We start from the raw sequence: 18,993 nt of genomic DNA on the forward strand, positions 1-18,993 counted from the left end.
TCTGTAATGTAGGCTAAGTTAAATGGGAAAAACATTAATTTTGTTGGGGGGGGGGGGGGGGGGGCATAGTAGTAAGTAAGATAGAAGTGCACATACAAGCATGCGCACACACACTACTCTCTTCCAATTCACACATCACGCATTGTGTGTAAACCTAACCTGTCTCGGTACACACAGGCAGGATCCCACACCTGTCGGGAGAGGAGACGAGAGGGCTGGATCACACGGCTGACCACTTACTGGTGACACACAGATAAGCAGCTCTGTCAGCTTGCATCGGTTCTCTCTTGCGCCAGAGTGGCAGCAAAGTGTTCTGGGCTCAAGCCATTCATTCATAAAATGTGTTGTCAGAAAGACGGTAGACCCCCCCTACCCTATCCCCCTCTCACTAAAGCCTCAGGGAGCAGAGAGCAGACAGAAGGGCCACATGACCCCTCCTCACCTCCTCTTCGGGTCACAGAGTCACATGCGTCTGTCATCTCCTGCACCCAGGGGATGGCGACGGGGTACAAAGGCTAAATGCTCCGCTCGGCTCCCGCTCTGACCTCCCTCTCTTGTGCTCTGCAGGAGACCCGGAGAACAGCCTACACACTTTCCTTCCTTCCTTTGCCCTCTGGGACTGTGAGCCTGACCTTTTCTAGCCAAGGCTGTGTTCTTGGTGTACATAGGACAAGGGGCCAGAGACTAAAGATCTCAACCTTTATTTTTTTTTGCTTCCGGTGTCAATGTGTTATGTCAACCTCTTAACATGCGGGCAGAAAAGTGGCAATTTTTGTTTTTGTTTTTGAGGACTGCATACCTTTTTTGCAAACCAAAATACTATGCTTTATTCTTATAGCACATGCATAAGTCTGGTCTCTTTTTTTGAAAGATAACATTCTGAAGTTTATGATACAATAAAGAAAGATCACTTTTATTGCTAATGTAGAGTAACATAGATCTGAAGTTGTAGAAAAACTTGTTACTCCAGTTTTTCTGTATTAGTTAGTAGTCCAGAAGTAGTATTTCCCCAGAATTCGTATGGCCATAGCCTGGAGCCATATGTAGTACATGTCCAAATTTCATAAAGATCCGTTCAGAAATGTGTGATTAGGAGTGATTTTGGTAAACTTTGTACAAAAGAAAAGCTCAGTTTTCTCATAGACTTCAATTCATTCAGCATTTTTTCTCTTGTTTTCGCTCATTCGTTTTTCACCTAGATCCCCGATTCGTACCCAGGTGGGGTATCATTGGAAAGCCACACCCATTGGCTACAACCCTCCACAATAATTTTCGAGATCGCCAAATGATTGACTGAACTAGAGCCCCAAGAGTCGGAGTGGTATTTTGCGCAATACCATGTACTTTGCACAAGCCTCAAATATCGGCATGTACCGGTAACTCGAGAACCGCTGAACGGATTTTGTCACCTGAAAGGGCTATGAAATGGGGCTTTAATTCGATATATATATTGTATTACAAAATATGCACACCCGAGCCACTAGTGGTCGCCAAAGTGCCAGTGGGCAAATCGTCCTAAAAAGTGCCCACATGTGGGCCCTTGCAGGTTAAGAGGCTTGTGTCATTATCGTGATTGTAATCTATAGTATATCTAATAGGATATCTAATAGTGTAGCCAAGATACTGAATACAAGGAAGATGACGCGATGAAAATGGAACAAGCGGTTCCTTTTACTCGATTTTGAGATCACTGTTTTCTTCTGGATCTACAAGTCCAGAAACAACCGCCCGCCCGTCCCCTTGTGCCAGACCTTTTGACTCATCAGAAAAGGTCCTATATTTACCTTGATTTCTATGGGACAGAATTATCCACATTTGGTCAAAACCTCTACACCTCCCATTGGGGTGAATGGGGCCTGGGCCTGCTCTAGTCTCCTAAGGTGGGGTGGGCAGGGGGAACGGTAAGCTCACACCTTGATGCAAAAAAGGATATGAGAACAAGTTGGTCCGTCTCCCTTTCTGAAACGTCTCTGGTATAGCCTTTCGTTTTATACATTGTTTCAAGGCGAAAAGCTCCGTTTACTGAAAGCTCCCGTTTAATCAACTGACCTACTTCACCCTGATAGCAACGTGCAAACAATCTAGCACATAACTTGGTGCAAACCTACAGTACATACCCCATTCCACTTCTATCTTCTATGTGAGAAGGCCGAGTAGTGCTTTGCCTAGTCCCTCCTCAACTCAATCACATTATGTAAGCAGCTGCTTACCTATCCTTCTTCATTACACCTGTATTAGGCATCACATCAACCTGATCTCCCATAGCTGTAATCGGTAGATGTATTTCATCAGTACATCTCCCATAGCTCTATCCAGCACTGTGCAGGTGGTATCGCACATCACCTCTGTCCGTTATGCTGAGGTTAGGCTGAGCTAAAGGACTTGACGTCCTCTTCTCTCAATCCTAATGTACAAGTAGGACTAGTAAAGACTAAATGCTTGGTTCTAGTGCTTTCTGCATTGAGGCATGGTGTACTGTACAGACTGTGTTACTGTACAGCGTATAGTGGCCTGCTTCGCCTCCTGGGGTCTCTTTCCCATCCAGCAGGAGAAAACAATGCCTGGTCCTCCGGGGTTCTACCCATGGAGAAGCATCTCTCCCAGGCTACGGAAAGGACTACAGCGCACACAGTCTCAGCGGGGCTTAAAATAGCGATTTGTGTTCTCGAGCGAGAGGATGCTGGGGGATAGAAGGAGAAAGATATGGCTGGCATAGTTACACAACAAAGTGTTCCGCGTCCCGGTTGGCATCTCCGGAGCCGGGTGCCTCGGATAGGGTTCCTTTGCTTGGGTTCCCGGCAACTTGAGTGAACCCACTAACTGTGCACAAAGAAGAGGCTCAGTCTTGAGTGAAGTGGCCAGCTTTGCATGGACAATAATTTTCTGGAGTATTAAATGGTGTAATATTAAGACGGGGTCTTATATTGTTTGCGCTGCTCTCCCATCTGCAGTGCACTGCACGTGTTTCTTCTTCAGCCAAATTGGCAGATGGTGTAGTTGGGTCAGCACAAACATATGGGAGCTCTCTGCTAATGATGAAGTACTGTATATAGGGCACAAAGTATCTTGTGTTTTATTATGAGTTGAAGTGTTTCTTCCTTGGCATTATGTAACTACAAGTTAGAGTAGTGTTTCTTATTCAATCATTGAGGTGTGTTGGTATTAAGGAATATCTGTTTTGCTGTACAGAAAAATATATTTTACAGTTGAATAAAACATCTTAAGTGTTTAGAATTGTTACGACTGATGTCTATGACTCAACCAAACAATCCTAAATGATATAGGGGTAACTATAACCTTTAACCTAAAAGTGCTGAATCTACACTACCAGTAACAAAAAAGTTGTAAACTTATGTCTATCCATACCATAGGGTGGGGGGGACCCTGATGTAAACAAGACGTCTTTCTCTGGTCTGCATCCCCTTAACAATTGTATGTATTGAGCCGTACTGTATTGTACCCATTCTGCAATCTGTTAAATAAAGTTTTCATTCATTCATTCACCATAGCTGTCAACATTGGGATTTTAAAATAAGGGAGATTTTCCAGCGTGGGAGGGTGGGGGGGTGAAGGGGGTGTTTCCCCCCCTTGGTGGATTTTTTTTGTCAAATCAGTTATCTTTAGGCCCAGTCCACACGAGCGCTGGATTTAATGTAACCGAAGTCCACACAGGTGAATAACCGCATACTCACGGCGGCTGGAAAACCAGCAACCGATACATGTAGTACAATGCCAAAGCAGTAGGCGGCGATGTTGTTCAGACATGAAGGCCATTTCAACCAATCAGAAAAGGTTGAACGCTCACTACACTTCCTGCTTAAAAACTAAACAAAGCCGCCATCTTTAAATACCCTTGTGTTAGCCATTTAGCCAACAGAGCATATATTTTTCAGCAAAGAAAGAGTGCAATAAACAAACGGATACATTCACTGTGTTCTGCCTCTCATTTGTTGATTAAACAAAACCAACAGCAACACAATTTACCACCAAGAGCGGATAGTTTAGTCTCACAAAAAGATCGCCGGTGTTGTTAGCTACATGCTAATGTGAATGGCATTCTCTATGTATAGTATATAGCTTACATGCTAACGTAATAATGTAACGTTAACGCTAGTATAATGAATGGATGCAAATAGGCCTGCCGCGATAAGCAATAAATCGATTAATTGCTGCGATAATTAAAATGAATGCAATGATTTTGACGGGCGCGATTAATTGCTATTTGCGCGTTTGTTTTAATGAGGCGGAACCAGTGCCCCTCAGTCACTGTCCGTGTTGGGAGGCGGGCCGCTGACGTTACTAGAGTACAGCACGGGAGCTCCGTGGGGCAACGCCACATAGACATTTCTCAATAGTGTTGCTCCTTTTAACCAAGTAGCATTATTTGTAGTGTAACGTTAGCTATTTTTAGACCCAAGTAGTTACTCGCTACTGCCCGGAGAAACTGGACTGCTAAATAAAGATTAAAGATCTAGCGTTCGTTGATGCTCATTCAATGCTAACAACATTAGCTACAAACGAAATACAACGTATAGCATAGCTACAAGTACAACACAGAATAACGTTAATACAATTACATGCATCATTGTTTACAATTAACGGGTGGGGCTAGTCAAAGGACTGGACACGGGGACAAGTTAAACATGAATTAATTTATTATAACACTCCGGTAGTTTCGAGTCGTGCTGCAGTGCTTACGCACCACAGCTATTATATTATATACTGCTTTGACGCTTCCTCCTCATCGTTGATTGCCTGTAGTAGCTGCATCTAACGTTAGTAGCTAACGTTAAAACTAACCTAAAGTTAGTTGTTCACCAACAATTTGTTTTATCATTAGCTCAAAAACATCATATCATTAGCCCAAGTTGTCGGCTCATAGTTTCTGCTTAGGATAATCACAAAATACTTCCGGTCCGGTCGGTGGGCTTCAAAATAAAAGTCTAAACACCGGAAAAGACGGAGCGGTGGGCTTCAAAATAAAAGTTTGGGGAAATAAATGTCAAAAAAAAGATTCTCTAACCGGTCGCAATAATATCGCTTATCGCGATATTTTCGGGGGCAATTAATCGCCCAGCAAAATGTGTTATCGTGGCAGGCCTAGATGCAAACGTTATTTAACACATTGACATTGCAGAATGGGTACAATACAATACGGCTCAATACAAACAATTGTTAAGGGGATGCAGTCTGGACTGGGTTCCTTATAACAATAACTTGACAACACATGAGTTTAGTTTAGCCGCAGCTACAGGTTTTACTCTGGTCGGGTCAGGAATGCGACAACAGACATCAGTCGATCACAACATTCTTCAACAATACGTTTCGAACAAAAGTTTGTCACAATCATTTTCATATAACGCTACTTGGGACAGCTCTGCTGTAAACACTGGTGTAGCTGGCTCTGCTCTAATCACTCTAACCCCGTGCTCGGTTGCTAACTTGCTATTGTTTGCGACAGTCTGCCGTGAACATGGGCAATAATTGCGACAGCTCTGCTGTAAACACTGGGAGTAACCTCGGTTGCTATGCCCACACGCACCCACTGCAACCGGGATGTGCGCAAAACTTCACCCTGGACTCCGGTTTTCAAAGACCGCGGTTGCAGTGTAGCAAAACCCCGGTTGTGTGTGCCCTAACAGTGCAACTGCGCACATACAATCATGGTTACATTAAATCCAGCGCTCGTGTGGACTGGGCTGTCACATTTGGTGAGTTGTTTCTATACAATCACTTATATGACATTTATGTATGACAGGACTACAAAAGCATTTAGTATAGAAATGTGTCAACAGACTAAAGCAGGGAACCACAATATTTAGCATACAAATTATGCTGAGCAGAATGTAATATCATATCGTAATAGCATGAGCCAATTTTCATTAGGTACGGTTCTGAGGTGTGTTCAACAGAATGCAGTATCAAAAACACGTTCACAAAAAGTATGGGTTACTGAATGCTGAACTGCACTGTTATAATCACTAAGCCATTGTAAGACCATACCGGTGTCCCTGTATCACTTGTCTCTGCTGCCCTTTGACTAAAAAAACGTCCCTATGTCCATTTTCCTTTAAAAAAAATTTGGTGGCATATTTGAGTTAGTCACCTAGTAAAAGTGAGATAATTGACAATATCAAAACATGCTAGGGCTGTACCGAATAGTTCTGTTGTGGAATATTTAAAATGAGCCATGACAGTAAGCTGTAGAAATTGAGAGTCAGTTGTTGTACAAATATAGAAACGGCAGTGTTTATGGGCTTTTGAAAGGCAACATGCATATTTTTCACAAAATTAAGCAATGAGACACTAGACGATTGCATGTTAGTGTGAAAAACATGATGATTTTGTGTCCCTGTCCTTTACAGTTAGCTAGCTAGGATAACTGAAAACAACGTGAGACCTAGCTAGATAGCTAATGTTAGCTGGAGAGTTTTAACTATCTCACCCATTAATTAAGGCTATACCATTACTAAACAGTAGCTTTTATGCTCTACTTACCACTGTATTTCTTTCTTTTATCCTCATCTTTTTTTCTGCTCCAGATGGATAAATCCTCTTCATTTTGCTTGTTTATTATACGTAGGTATTGCTGGCTGGGGGGGGGGGGGGGGGGCGCCTCAGCCTGCCAGTCGTCTTCACAGCGGGTAATGTAGCCTTTTTAGTAAGAATCGCAAAATACGGGAGATTTACAGGAAAATATTTAAACGGGAGGATGGCGGGAAAGAAGGGTGAAATACAGGAGAATCCTGGGAAAAACGGGAGGGTTGACGGGTATGATCCATACATACGTTTAGCTTCAACATGATTCTAACTAAACCTTGTGAGTCTAAACGGAGGACACAGACTCACTGGTTGGGCGAGTCCGCTCTGAGCTGTCCAGTCACCGAACAGCATAGTTCAAGGTGGTGGTGATGGATTATCAAAGCAGGATTTAAAGCAAAGTAACCAAACAAACCACAAGCAAAAGGGGCTGGCGAGGCTCAGAAGCCGCAGCATTTTATCAAAAAGAAACTATACAAAACCCAAAAAGAAACTAAATGAGGCACCTGATGGTGTCCTCCAATCTATTCTCAGGCCAGCGGGGGCACAGTTGGCCAAATTCAATACCCTATCACTTCCTATCCAAAATACCTCTAGGGCTACAAAGGACTGCTAATCAGGGCATGATATCTTACGCATCAAATTAGTTCTAAATGGGGCGAAGCATTTATATCCATCTTATTTTGTGTTCTTTCATTTATCCCACAGGTATATTCAGAGTTGGTTATGAATTTCACACTCCTACAGAACAGTTTGAACACCCAGTCATATCTACACATACATCACTATAGGTGCGATGACCGACTTGAGAAAGCCAAGAGAGAGAAAGTGACAAGCCTGTCCTTGACTGACGGTGACTGCAATGGAAACTCACACCAAAGCAGCTGCTTATCAGTCATGCTACTGCCACTGACTAAGTGAAATATGTTTGCATATGATTTTGATATAGACTTGGTTATAGTTGTCTTTTATATATAAAACAAATAATAAAGATAACTCCTTAGTCCTTACAAACCTATCGAGGATAACTATAAAAGGCTGTTGGCCCCCCAGTTTTCCACCAGGGAATAGTATTACTTTTGTTATGGTTCTCTGTGTATCAAAGACTGGTTTGTACATAGAAAGAAATATGGTTGTTTGAATGGTTCATATATTTAACTAGAAAACTGTGCTCAGTAGAAGCGGCAGCCACCCATTTATTTTCTAGTGACCTACACGTTGGCTTTGTCCCTGACCACCAATAACCTAGGTGTAGTCCTTGACGGCCGGTTGAACTTCTCTGCTCACATCGCCTCACCAACCAGAACCTGCAGATTCTTCCTGAGCAACGTCAGAAGGATATGCTCCTTCCTGACAAAAGAAGCTACTCGACTCCTCCCGAGGGAGTTCACAGCAGTCGTCATGACTGCCGTGTATATTCCCCCACACGCGAATACGGGCAAAGCGCTGGGCGAATTACACGATCATCTCAACAGACACCAGATCAAACACCCAGACGCAGCGATGGTAGTGGCCGGCGATTTCAACCAGGCCAACCTGAAGAATGTGATGCCGTCCTTTTTCCAGCACATCGCTTGCTCCACCAGAGGGAAGAACACACTCGACCACTGCTATTCCCCGTTCAAAGCGGGTTACAAGGCAGTAGCCGCTCCGCCATTAACGGGGTCCACAAGCTCGAGCGATCATGACTCCATCTTGCTATTTCCGGCATATCAACAGAGATCACGTGACGCCGTCGTGTCACGTGAGACTAAGAAGTGGACCGACGAATCAGAGGCCACGCTCAAGGACGTGCTTGCAGACACGGATTGGGATATGTTCATAGGAAGCGCCAGTGACGTCAGTGAACTAGCAGACATAGTGGTGTGCTACATAACAACAATAGCTGATGGTATTGTCCTCAGGAAAACGGTGCGGATTTTCCCAAACCAGAAACCGTGGGTGGATAGCACTATTAGAGCAGCTCTGAACTCTCGTACCACCGCCTACAACCTGGGTAGAGAGTCAGGAAACATGGAGGAGTATAAGGCTTCAGTCTATACTCTACGCAAAGCAGTCAAACTTGCTAAGAGGACATATGCTGACAAACTGGAGACACAAATGGCACAAAACGACACAAGAGGATTATGGCAGGGACTGAAGTCAATAACTGACTATAAAGTCAGCGCCCCGTCAATGGGGAGCGACGACGCCTCCCTCGCGGACAAGCTCAACACCTTCTACGCTCGGTTTGGTGTAGACAGTGGCGCTGCTGGCTCTCCGGCTAGTGACGTCACTGGCGCGCCGGCTGTTGTGGAGGGGGGGGGGGCAACCGCGAGGGGGGGGGGACGCTCTCTCGTTGTCGGAACACAGTGTGAGAAGAGCATTTATGCAGGTGAACACCAGGAAGGCTGCTGGCCCAGATGGCATAACAGGACGTATACTCAAGACCTGTGCCAACCAGCTGGCCCCTGTGTTCACCGCCATATTTAATCAATCACTGGCGGAGTCAGTGGTCCCTGCCTGCTTCAAGAGGTCTACCATCATCCCTGTGCCGAAGAAACCCTCCCCAGCATGTCCAAATGACTACAGACCGGTGGCACTCACCTCTGTGGTCATGAAATGTTTCGAGAGGCTGGTCAAGGACCACATTTGTGCCTCCCTCCCCAGTGATATGGACCCTATGCAATTTGCATACAGGACAAACAGGTCCACCGACGACGCGGTCTCCCAGGTACTGCACAGCACCCTCTCGCACCTTGACCGTCAGAAGGGGGGCTATGTGAGACTGTTGTTCATTGACTACAGCTCAGCGTTCAACACCATAGTCCCCACCAGACTGGTGGACAAGCTGATCGAGCTAGGTCTGAGCTCCGCCCTGAGCGCCTGGGTACTGGACTTTCTGAGCGAAAGACCCCAGGCGGTCAGGGTGGGGGGTCAGACCTCCAACACCATCACCCTGAGCATCGGGTCCCCCCAGGGCTGTGTTCTGAGCCCCCTGCTGTACTCACTCTACACACACGACTGTGTGGCCAAGTTCAGCTCCAACTCCATAGTGAAGTTCGCAGATGACACGGTGGTGGTGGGGCTGATCTCGGACAACGACGAGAAGGCCTACCGGGAGGAGGTGGAGGTACTGGAACGCTGGTGCCAGGACAACAGCCTGCTCCTGAACATTGGCAAAACCAAGGAACTGATCGTGGATTATAGGAGAGGACAGCAGGAGACACACACACCACTGATGATAAACGGGGCTACCGTGGACAGGGTGAGCAGCTTCAAGTACCTGGGGGTCCACATCTCAGAGGACCTGACATGGTCAACACACATAGGCACAGTAGTAAAGAAGGCGAAACAGCGTCTCTACCACCTGAGACAGTTAAGGAAGTTCAGAGTATCGGGGAAGATACTCCAGTCCTTCTACTCAGGAGCTGTAGAGAGCATCCTGACCGGAAACATCACTGCCTGGTATGGAAACAGCACGGCACAGGACAAGAAGGCCCTACAGAAAGTGGTGCGCTCAGCCGAGCGTACCACGGGTATTGCACTACCCCCCCTGCAGGTTCTATACAACAAGAGGTGCAAATCCAGAGCCTGCAGGATAATGAAAGACCCTCACCACCCCAATAACAGCCTGTTTCAGCTGCTGAGGTCAGGCAGACGCCTGCAAATCCCAGCTACTAGGACAGAGCGGCTTAGGCTCAGCTTCTTCCCCCAGGCCATCAGAGCCATGAACAATGTACATTGAGTGCTCAGAACATTGAACTGTCCACACACAAGCACACATGAACACACACACGACACGCACACTGTGCACGCTCACACACGAGCAGCCACTTAACACTTTAACATGAGCGGGCACACACTCATGTCGCACACACGCACACTTATGGCCAAAGGAAAGGACACTTTAAATTAGAATAACAGGAACAGTGTATTGCACTACCAAAGCTAACTAGCATGTCACACATGCGCTGTAAATAACTATGTACAGATACCGAGATGTCACTCCATGTTACCTGCTATCTGTTACTGCACAATGTTGTTTCTTCTTTTGATTCTATTATATGTACCACTGTATTGCACATCGTTGCGGGCAAGACCACCCGCATTTCATTGTATACCTGTATGCCGTGACAATTAAAACTCTTGACTTGACTTGACTTGAAGTCATGTCTCGCTGCTGCTAGCTGGTTTACCGGCTACTGCCACCAAGTCACTTCAACTCATACAGAACGCATCGGCTCGTCTGCGATGTCGGCCAAAGTCAGCCCATGTTAGCCCACTTCTTGGAGAGTTGTACTGGCTTCCCATTGGCGCACGAATCTGCTTCAAGGTCCTTGACCTGGCATACCGTGCAGCAAGGGGAACGGCTCCCTCCTACCTTCGGTCAATGGCCTCAAGACCCCTACGCTCTGCATCTTCTGGCCGCCTCAACCTCCACCCAACTACTATCCAAGCTCCTGGGGGGTCATCAAAGTGAAGCAGGCTATTCTTGGTCCTCGCTCCACAATGGTGGCACTTACCACCACAGTCGGGATAGCTGAAACCTACCCAATTTTCCGCCGTTGACTAAAAACACACCTCTTCAATCAATATCTGAAATTATATCAATTTATTTTGTCTAAACTACTAAACTTTGTCCTGTCTTTTACTGTTATTCACTTTGCTACCAAGCAATCTAATCTAGTATACTACTATGGACTCAAGACTGTTGCACTCAAGTTCGACACTTGACGAACAATGTTACTTACCCTTAGCTGCCAGAGCTGTACCCTTCCTGCTGACTTGTTTTGTACAGAACTTTTAAGTGGCTTTGGATCTAAGCGTCAGCTAAATGACTAAATGTAAAATGATATACACTGAGTACTACTATATACTACACACAGTACTACTATGTATGATCAGGGGCGTGCAAGATGTGCGGTCGCACTGGGCCTCGCCCCCTAGGGGGCCTCGCAAGAAAACATTTATTATTATTATTATTTTTATAAAAAAAATTATAAATAGAATGTTAACAATCACTTTCCATCACAGACCTAAAATCTAGTTTTGCTTACATGCTTATATATTTCACATTAGACACGTTTGTAGAATAGTGTAGACGTGAATGTGTCTGACTTGTTCCGGGCTCTGCGGCTCTGCAGATGTATGCTATTGGTTTCAATGGACCGTTTACTTTTGTGCCCGGCAAAGCATCGTGGGAGGACTAACACTAGGAGGAGCTGGTTGGCGTCGGTCTGGTAGTCGGTAGGGAGATGTGAAGATACCGGTATCCATCCACGAGGGGGTACAGGTATGGGGTCTCTTCGGCGCTATCCACGGCAGCGAGTGGACGTCTTGGCCAAGAGCATCCTACTTTTGAAAACGTGAAATACCAAATGTGCATCGGAGCAGAAGAAATAACGCTGCGTGCCGTAAGCTTATCAATACCAAGTATAGTGATTAGGTTACGCCAAGATGAAGAGGACGTTCGGCAGATGGACTGTGAACTTAAGATGAACATTAAAGTGTTGCGTGTTAGAACGTTCAGTCGGGGAGTCAGGCTAGCCATGTTGGCTAGTAGCTTAGCTAAAGGCAGGGACAGCTAACAAGAAATTAACTTTATTAGCGTTAGCTAACCTAACTAGCTAGTTAGCTAACCTAGCTAGCTAGCGTTAGCTACGTTATCGAGTGCTAACGTGTGGCAGATAAACTAGGAACAGACTCAAAAGTTCATCCCAACGGGGGGACAATATCATGGGACTGGTGAACTTTTTCATCTCCACGGTAGGAAAATGCGTCAACGTCATCTCCTTCCTCTTGGACCTCAGGCTACTACAGCTTGTGACCACCTGCCGCAGCGTGCGTACACACACGCTCGCAGTACTGTATAGTCTAGTAGTTCTTGGGAGGAGTGATACAGCAAAGATTGGACTAAAACGAAGATACGACGGAATGGCTTAAACCTTCTCACGTGGCAGTTTCGGCGGATATATCCTTCTCGGCACAACCGTGCACCGGGGAAAAGGGTGCTTGTTTTCCTTTAACTTATATCCCTTTCAGCAATTCAGTAGCTAATGCAACTCATCCCAGTCGGTGTTTAGCTCAGCCAGGGGGGATGGAGACTGCCAGCTAGCTAGCTGACGTTACTTTCTCTGTCAGACTTGGGTGTGTTCCGCACAGCTGCAACTTAAGGAGTAACACTTTCCTCCCTCGTAAAGAAGTATCTTCAATGGTGAGTGAAAAACGAATCAAATTTTGTATATTACGTTGACTGTATGCCCAGCCTCGGGCAGCGCTATTATTTAAGAATACGTTGACTGTATGCCCAGCCTCGGGAAGCGCTATTATTTAAGAATACGTTGACTGTATGCCCAGCCTCGGGCAGCGCTATTATTTAAGAATACGTTGACTGTATGCCCAGCCTTGGGCAGCGCTATTATTTAAGAATACGTTGACTGTATGCCCAGCCTCGGGCAGCGCTATTATTTAAGAATACGTTGACTATGCCCAGCCTCGAGCAGCGCTATTATTTAAGAATACGTTGACTGTATGCCCACTGCCCAGCCTCGGGCAGCGCTATTATTTAAGAATACGTTGACTGTATGCCCAGCCTCGGGCTACCAGCTGACAGGCAGAGCTGCGTTCGTAATGGCTGTTCTAGACGTGTGTGTGTTTGCGCATGTGTCGGAAATGTGTGCGTTTGACAATGGACACATAGCAATAATATAACATATAGATTTAGCTCTACAAACAACCTCACGCTAGGGCTGGGCGGTATGGCCTAAATATGATATCGCAAGATTTTCTGACCTTTCGGCGATACACGATACACATCACAATGTTTTTCTTTTTTCCCCCAAACAATTCATTGAGGTTTACCAAGACAGTATTTGAGTTTGCAAGCTAACATTAAAGACAAAATAAAATACCCATGCATTTAGCATTTTTATATTATATATTAGATTTAGATTATTGGATTATTAGATTATATATTGCATATATTTAGCAATGAGATATTATATGATTTAGATATGAAATATGATTAATTGAAAATGGGGGACCCTGATGTAAACCAGACTAAAGTCTTTCTCTGGTCTGCATCCCCTTAACAATTGTATGTATTGAGCTGTACTGTACCCAAATATGTTAATACAGTTTTCAATCAATAAATAGCATTTTAGCATTTTTATGAAACTACTGTATATTTGTATGTCTCTAAATGTTTTGATGAATTGAAAATGGAGGATCCTTATGTAAAAAAGCCGAAAGTCTTTTTCTGGTCTTCATCCTCCAGTCCACTGTTGTTGTATTGAGCTGTACTGTATTGTACCCATTCTGCAATCTGTTAATAAAGTTTTCATTCATTCATTCTGACGGAAAACAGAATAATTTTGATTGACAGTCAATCAAACTGTTCTTAGCACCAATCGGCAAGCGCGTATTCGTTTTTTACTTCCAGAATGTCCTCCATTGATTTTGAGTGCTCAACAAAGCTACTAACGTTAGCTCCCCGCGGCCGACGAGTAGATTACCAGTGCTCCGCAGGATGACTAAATGAGGCATAATGATTTTACTGCAACAAATGTTATAATAAAAGCCTTTCCATACATCTGTCTGATTGAAAACTTTATTAACAGACCGCAGAATGGGCACAACTCAGCACGGGCTGAGATATGAACGAGTAATGCTTGCTATCTATCTAGGTCGTCCTCGGACGTTGCTATGTTCGGGTAAATACGCTGATGTTATTGAACGTGTAACTATTAGGGCTGACCTTCGAAGTTTTTTTGGCAATCAAAGCTTCGGGGCCGAGCTTCGATTTTAATTCGAAGCTTCGAGAGAAAAAAATAAATAAAAAATGTAATTATTATTTTTTTAATCTTATGTTGTGGGACTTGTACACCACTTTGGTAAAATGTGCTCTATAAATAAAGTGGATTGGATTAATGAATTAAGTAGCCCCTTTCGTGACTGTGACTGCCAACAAGGTTTCACTCGGCTGTGTGATTTAATTCAAGGTGGATCGCTGTTGTCGTTTGAACAACTTCAGATTTCATGGGAACTACCAATCCCCCAAATCAAGAATGTTTAAGATGAATGAAGTAAGATTTTGATTATTTGAAATATGGCCTGTGTAGACTAAACTATGCACAGAATTATGTCAGTCTACAAGGTCCGGATTCTACATGGTCCGGCAATGTAGACCTTGTAGACTCCACTACAGACCAATTATCAGTGAATGTTCATGCATTTTTAAGAAGGGCTACTTCCACAAAAAAACAAAGAACTCACCAAAACATCTCAGTAGCACCTTATCTAAATGTTCTATTTCATATATGGAGATTCATATTTATTTATGTATTGCATGCAATTCTACATTTTATTTCCTATTTTGTTTATTCATCCCAGTATCTTTCTTTCTTATGTGTGGAATTCTACAAGGCATGTAGGTGTATATGTGTTTGAGGATGATATCCTTCAAACAGGCAATAGTGATGGGCAGTGCTGAGCTGGGTTACTTTCCTCCAGTGTATTTGTCCCTCGGCCCCACCCACTTCGATTTTTTTTTTAATGTTCGAAGCTTGTGCCATCGAACGAAGCTTCGAAGTATTTAAGACAGCCCTAGTAACTATATAACGTTAATGCCACAAAACGAATGCCTTTGTTAATCATAAGTAGTAACTTTGATGTAGTGTGTGTGTGTGGGGGCGGCGTTGTTTGAACGTGTGGACCAGATTGACGCGACACAATCCTCTTGGTCAAAACATCACGATATCCACGATACGTTTAAAAAGTGTATCGTTAATGAACTGTACCCGATATTTATATAATATCGTCATATCGCCCAGCCCTACCTCACGCACAGTTAAACCTTGTTATGAGAAGCTGGCCTTATAGAGTGAGATTAGACGGATCCCAGTGGCCGCGAAAGTGGCAAAAATAAGTATTCATTCATTCATTAATTAAAATGTTAAAAAAAAAAATTTTATTATTATTTTATTTTGTAACCTTTATTTCGCAGGGCCTCGCATTTAAATCACGCACAGGGCCTCGCATTTCTCCCAGACGGCACTGTGTACAATACACACAGAGTACGAATATGTACTATAATATATACAATATATAAAACAATTTGGGTGGAATAAGACAGACGGATGCACTCAACTGATTGCATACCTTCCCCAGTCTTCAACTGGTGGAGAAAATCAGCACCAAAGTCTTGATTGTGTCAGAGCAGATAAATTGTACTTTCCTCTGTCCACCTGTGAACATGATGGTGTATATTGATCACAGGTGTTTTTGAAGCTGCACAGCAGAGCTCGGATCAGCATATTTATTCGCATGAGTCAACCTTTCTGACCTTTACGCATAATTAAGAGTTGAGCTGAGTCCACGCGGGGCCTTGAAGAGGAGTCTGTCTGTGTATTAAAATGCTGCACTGTTTTCTCTCATCAATTCAAATCACCTTGCTGGATTGAGAGTAACTGTCTTATTGAATTGTATAGTATTCTCATATTCTGCTCTGTATTACATTTCAGTTTCCCTTTTGTATTTATAGATCTTTATGCATATACACGGTTGTCTGCACCAACCATGCTAGGTCAGGATTATTGGTACTGTACATCAGAATATAGATACTAGTTGATACAGTACTGTATCTCCAGAGTCAGGCCAGGCTTTATGTAATCCTCTCTGATACGGCGCAATGTACCATAGTGTAATAATCCAGTCCCTGAATGACTATGGGACTGAATATGAGCACACTTGTGTGTTGTGTTGTGTTGTGATGTAATAGCCTATCCAAGTTATCTGCTTAGGTCACAGCCCTGGTAGTATACCGGTACAGTAATAAGTAAGGAATAATGCACAACAAGATGTGCGGTTATTGAAAAATAATGCACAACGTGGGGGCCAATTTGCCTTGTGGGGTTTGCCTCGCAAAGTGCATTATTTTTTGATAGCCACACACCTTGGAGTGTGTTATTCCACTGTATACCATGGCCACTTGCCATTTATTCATATTTTCAACATTAAAATATAAAGAAATATGTTTTCTATGCTTTGTTTACTGCTGACTTTCATTATAGTCCCTCATTGTGCTACCTTAGCAACAGCTTGACAACCACCTGTCACTTGACTGATGCCAGTGATGACCCAGGCAGCTAACTTTATGCTAGCAAGCCTCTATTATAACTTTGCCTATGGTTAACAAACGGTGAGTATGATATGACGGCTTGCTAGCTAGACGTCTCATTGTCCTCAAATCAATCACTTTTTTCCCCACACGTCAAATATGGCGAGTAGCGGCAAAGCGGCGAGTAATCGTCTTTCATCACGGTCACAAAACACTTGAAGGTGAATTCAGATGGCCACCACCATGGTTGGGTTTGAATAATTTCATCACCCATCTAGATTCTAGACAACCCAAGGGAGAAACTGCGGCCATGTGTGCGCACACACACTTGTGTTTTGTACTGTATGTTCCTTCAGGAGAAACCAGCTAAAGTGAGAAAGCCAGCCCTTCAGACAGGATAATTGATGAAACTAGCCTTTTTCTCTCTTTACTTTAAATGGGAACAGTGGCCTCACTTTGCTATCCTAGCCTGATTTAAAGGTTCCTGCTGTTTCTGTCAGATTTTCAGCTGCCCCCCTTCAAGGTTACTCCGCCATCTTTTCACTATGTGGAGACTTCTTTTCATGTCATCAGTGGACCGCTCACTGAATCACATTTCATCTCTCTACCAACACTAGTTTGGAAATTAGGCAATTTGATTCTAATTAATGAATATGGTGAGTGATTTTTGGTGAGCGATGTATCCATTATGAGAGGAAATAATAATAGTGTTTTTATTCTCCTCCAAGGCTTTGTATTCTGTGTTTTAGTTACACTCTTCTCAGAACTTCTTTGTCATCTTAATAGTTATAGGATTGTCAACTACATGATTCGACAGATCAACCATGCTCTTTTAAATCCAGTGCTTGCCATTTGTGAATGTCATTGTGATGCCAGAGATCTGCTTATAATTTTCTAGGATGAACCCATTCAGTTTTTCTTTTCCTGACATATTGACAAAAAAATTACTTTGAAGTGTAGAGTTGTGGTTCAATTTCCTTCTTTTGAGGTTACAAAAGGACCAACAACCACAGCGTCGACAAATTAACATTGATCTGGTCTGTCCCATGAGCAGCCTGGCTTAGGTTGCCCGGGAGGGACACTCAACCCTGGGCCACAGAGCTCTCGGAGACTGGGGTGTTTGGTTCCGACTGGAGGAAACCGGATCCGTGGATAGGGGTTAGAACAGGACCTGCCATCAAGAACAGCTTCCACAACAGCCCCCCCCCCCCCCCACACACACAGTGATGCCTCCATATAAATCTATCGTTCAGCCTGTGGTTAGTCGGTGACACAATCACAAAATATAAATGACTCTAATGTGTGTGGTAGCCTATTCAAGTCTTCTTGGCCTGTTTTTGGACCATCACCTTATTTGTTTTGGCCTTGATCTATCTGTGCCTTGAATATTTTCTCATAATCTCAAAGATCAGTGTTTTTTTGTTTAGTTTTTTCTTATTGTCATCTTAGCCTATGGAAAGACCGAAAGCTACAATGCATCTTCTCCTTACAAGTATGGTCTGGTGTTGGCTGGATGGACCTGGTCCATCCAGCCAACACCAGATTATAGCTCATATCCACAAGTCATCATAGAACTCTATTGTTGTCCAAAAACTGTTAAAACAAGTCACAGAGCCGTGCTATTTACCTTGGTCAGTATAATTCATTATTACGATGAACACGGGCATTGTACTTTTTCCTGGAACTGCCCATTTTATTTATGCTGTATTTGCTCCCCTTAGGATCTATACTTAGCGTAGCGGAGATTGCGCTCGTCACCAATGCAAGAGGCTGCGGTCCCGACTCCCGGAGTCAGCATTGCCTTGGCTTGGGCTGATCGCTATACTAACTCGTTTGGCTGGGTTAGGGGGAGGGAAGCCGTGGGGGGGGAAACTGGCGTTGTGGACAGCAATGCCTACAGGTCAGGTCTGGGCGCTTGCTCAGCGGAGGCAGGACTTGAGGAAGGCAGCGTGACCTCCCACGCGTTACACTTCACCAATGAGAGCCCTCGCTGCCAAGTGAGAAGAGAGCCACTGGCTGTTGCCGCACGTGTCGGAGGAAGCGTGCGGATACTTCAGGGTTCCCTTGTACCGACCAGTAGGAGAACATGCGCACAACAACCAGGTAGGGGAGGGGGGGGAAATTGGCACAATGACAAAAAATTGGGACGGGGAGAAAACAGAGAAAAATCGGAGAAAGAGAGATACAAAAAAAAAACATGGCATCTCCTTCCACTGTTACGCGGATGACATTTTTTTTAACAAAAGAATCCTCTTTAAAACCTTTTGTGAGCATGCCTTGAAGATGTCAAAGCATGGTTGGCCTTAAACCTTTTACATTTTAATGGCAGTAAAACCGAAGTTATGGTGTTTGGT

General features: G+C 44.1%; 1 protein-coding gene across 1 annotated transcript in view; it reads left to right on the plus strand.

Annotated features, from left to right (window-relative positions):
* The window catches only part of LOC311239369 (oxysterol-binding protein-related protein 1-like), a gene marked incomplete at its 5' end in the record, with an annotated part of 75,973 nt that overhangs the window by 20,697 nt on the left and 36,283 nt on the right, over nucleotides 1–18,993 (plus strand). The gene's annotated exons all lie outside the window — the stretch shown is intronic.

This window comes from Notolepis coatsorum (genome assembly GCF_963971535.1).
Source record: "Notolepis coatsorum genome assembly, chromosome: 13".
In the NCBI taxonomy this organism is placed as follows: Eukaryota; Metazoa; Chordata; class Actinopteri; order Aulopiformes; family Paralepididae; genus Notolepis; species Notolepis coatsorum.